We start from the raw sequence: 8,884 nt of genomic DNA on the forward strand, positions 1-8,884 counted from the left end.
TTCAGTTTAAAAATATTAATACAGTTGAATATGTTTAAATTAGGAAAACAATATTAATAGTAAAAAGTGTATAGTAATGCAGTAAAACTGAGACTATTTGTGTATGTGGTAATAAATTATGGACTAAAGTATAAAGCAATTTATTTTCCATCAGTGCTGGGCGGTTTACTGGATAGGAAATAAAAACCAGTATGCATTTTTCACATACTGCCAAACAGCTAGAGGCGCTGCAGAGAGCCATGTAGAACAGCGCCGCCAAAGGACCAGATACAGCTTACTAACTAATGCTAGCCAGTTAGCATAACAAGCTAATGCACTGGAGTAATGGTAGCTCGGTGGGAGCTCTGTGTAGTCAAACGCTTCATTCTGCCTTGAGAGAAATTTGAACAGCACTTGGTCTGAGGAGCTCCTGCTGCTGTTCCCCACTGTATAAGTATTTTTATCTGAAAAGTTCCTCTCATACCCTAGATTAGCCCTTTTAAATACAATAATACTGTAGCTTGAAGGATAATTTTTACGCACACTAAACTGAATTTATTTTTTGACTGGCTTCAAGTCAATTTTATATTTTAAATTGACGTTAAACTTATTCACTAATTTCCATTATTTGCCTTCTCCTGTAAAATCACTATTTAGGAGATACATGCTTGTAATTGGACAACAGAGATAAAAAGTGTTGTTTTTCTTTCCATTGGCAAGGGTTTGAAGAGAAGCTTTACTTAGCACGCGCCGTGACTCTGCACCGTGTTGAATACACAAGGCTGACCACACAGGATTGAACACACAGCTCATAATTAAACTTTGTAAATCAATATCGAGCATTTCTAATCCCCCCAATATGAGACGGCTTATCTGCAGAGAAGGCAGCTGAGCACCATGTGTGCCCTTTCGATAAGTGAGAGATTAAGGGGAAAATCCACTGAAGAGTGGTTGCAGGGCATTAGAAATGAAAGGAATAATAAAATAATAATTAAATAACGTCGCCTCGGGATTACACAAGACTGAAACAATGTAATGATGTCATAAAACATGGAGAATGTATGGGAAAATGGCATAATCATTTACATCTTTGGCAGTCAAATTGAATAAAACTCATTTTTTATCTGGCATCCCTGTAATAAATGATGTCTTGCGTGGCGGGTTGAGTTTGTTGGATGAGATTACCTTTTTAGATACAGAAACAGAGAGTTCTTATTAAGCAGGTTGTAATGGCATTCCCAAGCTTTATGTTTTGGGCAATAATATCAGATTTAAAAGTGTGGAGAATAGGCTGGTGACAGCCATGCGTGGCATGTCAGGGAACATTAAAAAAGAAGATAATAAAGAAGCAAGAGGTATTTTTTTTTATTATTGAGAACATTGAGTTGTTCACTCTAAAGCTATTTGCAACATAGAGTTGTTGTTTAAGCAGCAAACATTTAAATAATACAGACATAAACATTTATATGATTTTTAATGTAGCAGAACCGTCACGCTTAGTCTAAAAAGTTTTCTGTAAACAAATGTCCATTCTTTTTGTTTCTCTGCACTCTGTACATTTTCTTCTCTCTTTAATTTCCCTTGCTCATAAGAAAGGAAAGCTATAGTATGGGATTATTTGAGGAACAATTAGGATAATTAGGATAATTCTACGTAGTTGCACCTTAAAAATTGTGGTAGCATTTTACATTACAAATCGATATTAAGTGAGTAATAATATGGTAATATTATGACAGGTTATATTTATTTATAAATTAAATATCAATTCCCTACTTGTAACTTATAAAAAAAATCAGTAATTTTGAAGGTAATAGCTCTGTAACAATTTGGTAATAATATAATAATTTTAAGGTAACAAGTTGTATTTACACATTATTTAATTGGTCACTTTGCATTTATTGTTATTACATAATAAATCAGTAATTGTAGTGGTAACAGATCAGTAACAAAAATAATAGTAATGACATTGCAGAAATGCAGAAATGGCTGAAATAACAAAAAAAAATTAGAGCTTCCAGACTTTAAATAATGCAACGAAAACAAGTTCATATTCATAACGTTTTAAGAGTTCAGAAATCAATATTTGGTGGAATAACCCTGTTTTTTATTAACAGTTTTCATGCATCTTGGCATGTTCTCCTCCACCAGTCTTACACACTGCTTTTGGATAACTTTATGCCTTTACTCCTGGTGCAGAAATTCAAGCAGTTCAGCTTGGTTTGATGGCTTGTGATCATCCATCTTCCTCTTGATTATAATTCAGAGGTTTTCAGAGCTGTATATGTGTATAAATTGAAAACAACGTACAGTGTTCTTATATTTTTGTCATCACTTGAGCATAATTCAGGTCTAAAAGGGTTAATATGTGTTCATTTTTAAACCTTAAAATGGATTTTTATCGTCTAAAAAAAAATGACTCCTTATAGAAGGGCCATTATTGAGCTTAAGCAACCTTACGCCTCGATACTGCAAAACCTACAACACCTCCAACCCATCCAACATTCTCAGAAACTAGATCAAGTAGAATGTGATGAACATGCAGAGCTAGCAGAGCTTACAGAGTACGCAGAGCTGCAGGTTGTCGACCCAAGCTCTTGCTGAACCTACAGTACATCCATTATCTTCCCCGAGGCTCTTCTCATCCTGATCATCTTTGATGTGTTTCTGAAAGTGCTCGGCCTTTAGCTTGCTGAGGAACTTCAGTCAGGAACACATAGAGGAGGGGGAGGAGGAGGGAAGCCAGGAGACTCTCCAGTTCAATTCTAAACCATTACTGTGTTCTACAGGAAGTCACTGGAATAAAACCACACAGAGAAAAAAAAATGAGATATGTGATTGATCATTCTTTATGAGTGGTTTATGCTGGCTTATAGTCTAAGAGCCCTATTGTACAAATTGTGCAAGGCCTGTCGCAATGTCCGTTGCTATTTTACACCCCATCAACAGTCTTTTTAAGTGCCATTAAATTAGCATTAGAGATTAGGAATATATTTATGCTGATGTCGTGGTCTGGAAGTGAGGTGTGTTCAGGTAAATATCTGGTGTGTTTCTATCTTGGCGGCAGAAAACACAGGTGCTCCACTGACTTACAGTGCCTTGCAAAAGTATTCAGCCCCTTTGACCTTTTCAAACTTTTGCCACATTTCAGGCTTCAAACATAAAGATATGAAATTGTATTTTTTTTTTTTTTGTGAAGAATCAACAACAAGTGGGACACAATTGCAAAGTGGGACGAAATTTATTGAATGTTTTAAACTTTTTTCAAAAATAAAAAAACTGAAAAGTGGGACGTGCAATATATGTAATACTGTGAATTCGAGAGAAAAAAAAAAACACCCGAGAGGAAGAAATTGAAGCTCGAGAGCAATATTCTGTTGAGCGCGCACAATTTCCTTTTTTTGCTCGCTAGTTTCACTTTTGTGCTCAAGCCAAAGTTAATTGACACACTCAAAATGTTAAAACACGCTTGTTAATTTTTTTCACCTGTAAATTTTGCGCCCTGACTTTTGACATTGATGTGACACCATAGTTATTGCCCATTTAATAATTCAATTTAAAAATTCCATTCATTCCTATTGCCACAGGTTTATAAAATCAAGTATCTAGCCATCCAGTCTGCTAAGTGAAAGAATGAGTGGTTGTAAAGTGTTACTGTAACAGGATAAAACTGTTACAATAAGTCAGTTGGTGACATTCCTTCCAATCTCCTAGATAGAAGCTCTGCTGACTGAATACCTACATATTTCCAAAACCTCCAAAGCTGCAAAAGGGGGGACCGACTCCACATGAATGCTTATGGATTTAGAATGGGAGATCATCATAAAAGCTTGTATAGATGTAATATGTAGGTGTCTCAATACATTTGTCGGTACCACTTTAAATGGGTTTAAAAGGGTTTATAAATGGCTTACAATTAGGTTAATAATGGTTACTCATTAGGTTGTAAATGCCTTAAAAATCATTAATAATCAGTTATAACACATACGTAGAAATGGTAACAATATAGATGGCTGTGGGTTCACTATTTGCCAAACAACAGGTCATTGTTGCCCTTTCTACATATGTGTTATAACAGATTATTAATGATTTTAAGGCATTTATAACCTAATTAGTAACCATTAATAAACTAATTGTAAACCATTTATAAACCCTTTATAAAGGTAGTCTTTTTTTAAGTGGTACCCATTTGTCCACTAAATGTGTCTGTAGTGTGAACCTTCAAGACTAAACAAAAGCCTTATTTCTGTTCAGGCTTTAGAAATATTCCTGACAGTCCTCCAACCTGTGATTGTTTCATACGTGCTTGGGATTTTCTATGCAATGCCCCTGTAATACCTCTATAAAAATGATAACCCTACAGGAGCCGGAGCCATCGCCTTGATAAATGGTTTAATCACATAACTTTACAACATGCACTGCAGAGAGTAAATGTGAGTGGGGCTGTGGGGCTGTGTTCAGCAGAAGCACAGGGACTACTGAATGATATTAGAAAGCAGATCAGACCATCTGCAGAAATGCTGTGTAGATAAATGAGATGTAGTCTGGAGTATTAAAAAAACCCTGCTTCTAAGACATTTAAACTGTGGAGGCCAGTGTTTGTGAATACATAAAGTAATTGATTTGGTATTAAAACTCAATTATCTGTGGTGTAGCACCTTGTTTTAGGGCTACCTTAATCAGGGCTTAATAACATACTTATAAGCATTTAATAAAGCATTTCTAAAGCAATACTTAGAACATATTTAAAAATATTTTATGCCAATAACCACAGTGTCACATATCACATTATATGAAACATATGTATTAAATATCACTAACATTTGTGTGATTTCTGTAATTAAAATTGTAGCATTTCATTTGTACTCATTTTTTTCTTTATTCACTCTGATCATTTAACATTTACAGCTATTATTTTGTCATACGGTTCTTCTAGTGAATTATGCTTAATAAATGTGTTATAAAAAACTAGGCCTCACTTGGGCCTCAAAATCAATCATCTAACTGACAAGTATTGCTTATGAATATGTGTCTCTCTTGTCAACTCTACATCCTATATAAATGATGTTTTATAACCATGTTATAAATGAATCACTGGCCTTTCATCTTAATTTAAGGGAATCAAATATCTTCTTAAAGCTAAAAAACATGGTAAAAGTGTGCATCCTTGTTGCTCAGGGTTACCTTCACTTTAGGTATTCAGTTCATACTTAAAGGAGGAGAGAGGTTCATGTTTGCCAGTAGGAACTTGATATTTCTTATGTGTCACTCAGTATGACTAACTGTTCAAGGATTCAAGGAAATTTTTTGTCATTCACATCATATATGGTACATGAGGTGGAAAGAAATCATATTCTTACGGTCCAGTTTACACCCTAAGAGCAATTGGTAAAATAGATAAATATAAGACAAAATAAAATAGAATACAATAAAATAGATATGCCGATAAATACAAAAAAAATAGGGAGAGTAGGCAAGTAGCAGCAACATGAAGTCTGGAGTGCAAGTTTTCAGGGGATTTTAGCTTTTTTTTTTTCTTAATACAGAATAAAATGAACCTGCTTCCAGTTAAATTACTCATTACATGGGCAAATTAATTCAGCATAAAGTCACACTTCACAGTAAAGAAAATAATAACTTGTTCTTATAGCCTACAACATGGCCAGGCAGTTAATCATTAATTCATCAATCATTATATACGTTGAAGGTTGAGGGGACACACCCGTTGTAAAAAAATAAATGATCTCAGGAGCCAATAGGGAAAATGTATATTTTTTAATGTACTAAGAAATAGTGTGTAAGCTTTATTTTTACCTTTTTGTGTGTCTAAGCTGTTTAAGCTAGATATTATTTACTAGATAATATTTCCCCAAAATATATGGTCCGCAATGCTTAGTGATATTTATTGGCTTTTCTGAGGTATAGCATGTTTTACAGCTGAAAATTAGGCAACAGTGTGGATTTAACTCAAAATTCTCTATTCAGTTGCTTGCTGAATTATTTTGTGCAAATGTTAAAAAAAATGTTTGACTGGGGGTGCCGAGTTGTCCATCAGTCTATGAGTCGGAGATCGCTGGTTTAAATCCCAGTCATGCGGCTGGCCATCTGCTGCTGGAGCTCCGAGAGAGCACAATTGACCTTGCTCTCTCTGGGTGGGTAGATGCTGCTCTTTCCCCTCATGACTCCTAGGGTGACTTGGAGAGATGGTAGCTGACTTCACATGTATCAGAGGAGGCATGTGCTAGTCTTCACCCTCCTGGTCTTGTGGCTAAGTTGGGAAAAAAATGGGAGAAAATGAGAAAGAATAATTTAAGAAAAGAATTGATTTTGCTATATTTACTTGCTCCATAAATCATTTTTTACAATGCTGTGATCCATGACAACAAACAGTTCATTGTTATTGTTCACACTGATTTGTTGGCTGGTCTCCACCAAAACAAATTAAGTTCTGTACAGCTACCCATTTCACATCAAATCACACTGAATGTCTTTGTTTACACACCAACAACTAAATTATACAGAACAAATGCCAAGTATAATAAAAAAATGAAGTGGCTATCTCCACTGATCTATAAACAAGCCGCCTGCAATCGCTAATAATTCATATCGTTGATAGTATACAGCAGTGGTGTGAAGTGAGGCCCTTCTAACCCTTCAGAGAAGGGGTTACAATAGGTGCATGTAAATAATTACACTATATTTAATCAGGAAATATATATATATATATATATATATATATATATTATAGTTATTGTAAACTATAAGCATATATTTTATAAATTGACTAAAATAAAAAACAGCAACTAATTCAAAGCATTAGTCTGCGTTTTTCAGTTGCTACAGGACTTATATCTGACTGACAGCGGTTCTAACCAATCAAAACTGCTTTATAAAATTGCTTTTGCCCATGTCTGCGTGACCCTTCTGCTGATTTCGTGAAGGGTGTAGTAATGAATCTATTACACTGTAAAAAGTGTAGCCCTGCTCAAATTAAAAAAAATTGATGTCCATTTGTTGCATCGAAACTATTTGACTTCACTCAATCTAAATAAAGTCAATTGTTACAACCTTATTATTTTATTTTGACATAAACCATATTACTTCACTCGACCCAATATTAATTATTCACCTTGATCCAAGTTAAATTCTTTACATTTCAGTTTCGGAACCAAACTAATACATTTAAATTGAACCGAACTTAAAAAAAAAAACATGGCAGCATATTCAGAAGTTCCAGAAGTTATTGTGGCATGGAAGAGGACGGATTACCAGCGAGATTCGTTTCAGTGCTCTCTTACTCTTTTTATTTTGCTCTGAGGAGGACACTAAGAGCTGGATTTACATGGGATTCCACTTTTGAAAGTAAAACTAACTACAGCTCCAATGCAGCTAACCCCACTCCCACACACAGAAAACACACAAAGGGTGAGGCACAAAACAACCACATAACTGATAACTACATGAATAATACTAGAACAGTGATAATAAAACATGACATGAAACTCTGGGATAAACAGTAACATAAACATGCAGAAATACACCCACTTCCCCCAACAGGGTGAGCTCCCATAATTCCTTGCGCCCCCCCTCCAGTCCCGACGCCACAATACCATAAGCATGCGTTGCTATCTCGCGAGCACGTTCAGGCACTTTCTCCCTCTCTCATTCTCTCTCTCGCGAGCGCGTTCAGGCACTTTCTCCCTCTCTCCCTCAGTGCTCTGAAGCACTTCTCTACAACTTCTCCCGTGCTCCACAGTGTGCATGCGCACTTCATGTTTGATTCAAATTAAAAATATTACATCCTTATCTCTTTTCTTCGAGTATGATTTCAGTGGAACCAAAACATTTGGTTTATTTCCTTCAGAATTGTAATTAATTTAGTCTGAATCAAAATTGACACATCAAAATTCAAAAAGGTTGAGTTTCACAATAAAGTCAATAATTGTACTATGTGTTCAATCATATTTATTAGCTTGAATGAACAGCTCCATGCTTCACTTTTTACAGTGTAGCAAAGTTGCAGGACAATCTAACCAATCAGATTCATGATTTTCACTCCAGGGCGGAGCCATGGCTGTCTAACCCCTTCTCAGCGCTGTGCTGAAGGGGCTACGCGTTGCTTAGTGTAAAACGGAGCTCATGCTGGATTAGTTCAATAGTTAGTGAACTATCATAAAATTGCAATGGTAAATCAGACAGATATTGTGTCATATCATATTAAAAAGCCTTTCTAAAGGCTGGGCTTCAGTGTGAATCTAATTCACAATAATAGGCCACCTGACTGGTGAGTTTTTGTGTGTACTTAATGTTTTGGCTGCCCTGGCGTCTTGTAGGCATACAAATGAGTGATATTTGTTGGTAGGCTGTACTTGTAGAAAATTAAGCATTGATTTTTGTATGTTTGTGCTGTTAATGTACATAAAGCTCATATAAGAAAACGTCGAGATAAAGAATATGTAGTTCTAAAATAAATCTATGTATAGGTTGGCGGGGGGATTTTGCAGAAGGGGTACCCACTATATTAACTGCACTCCACTGGTATACAGTATAGCACATTTCCAGGATGTGATGATTCTGATTACCCTGAAAGACATGTTAAGACCTTGGAGAGTGTTTACTTTGCAGGATTCGGCAACCTCAGCAGAGCTGTAATTATACTGGGCAGATGCTAACGCTTGAGGCTAAGACGAGCACTAGATGAGAGCTAATTGAAATATATTCATGTTTTAGATTTTAGCCAAACTTTTATTGCACTGTATGTCACAAATAAACTTGTAAATGTGAAGGTTGTACTCTAAGAGGATGGATTTTCTGAGACGAGAATGATCAAAATCATAGCTTGTCCTTACCTGATTAAACTAAAAAAGTGTTCTGGTGACATTGGGCATAGCAATTAATTTGGAATCAA

This window comes from Astyanax mexicanus, chromosome 9 (genome assembly GCF_023375975.1).
Source record: "Astyanax mexicanus isolate ESR-SI-001 chromosome 9, AstMex3_surface, whole genome shotgun sequence".
Classification (NCBI taxonomy): domain Eukaryota; kingdom Metazoa; phylum Chordata; class Actinopteri; order Characiformes; family Acestrorhamphidae; genus Astyanax; species Astyanax mexicanus.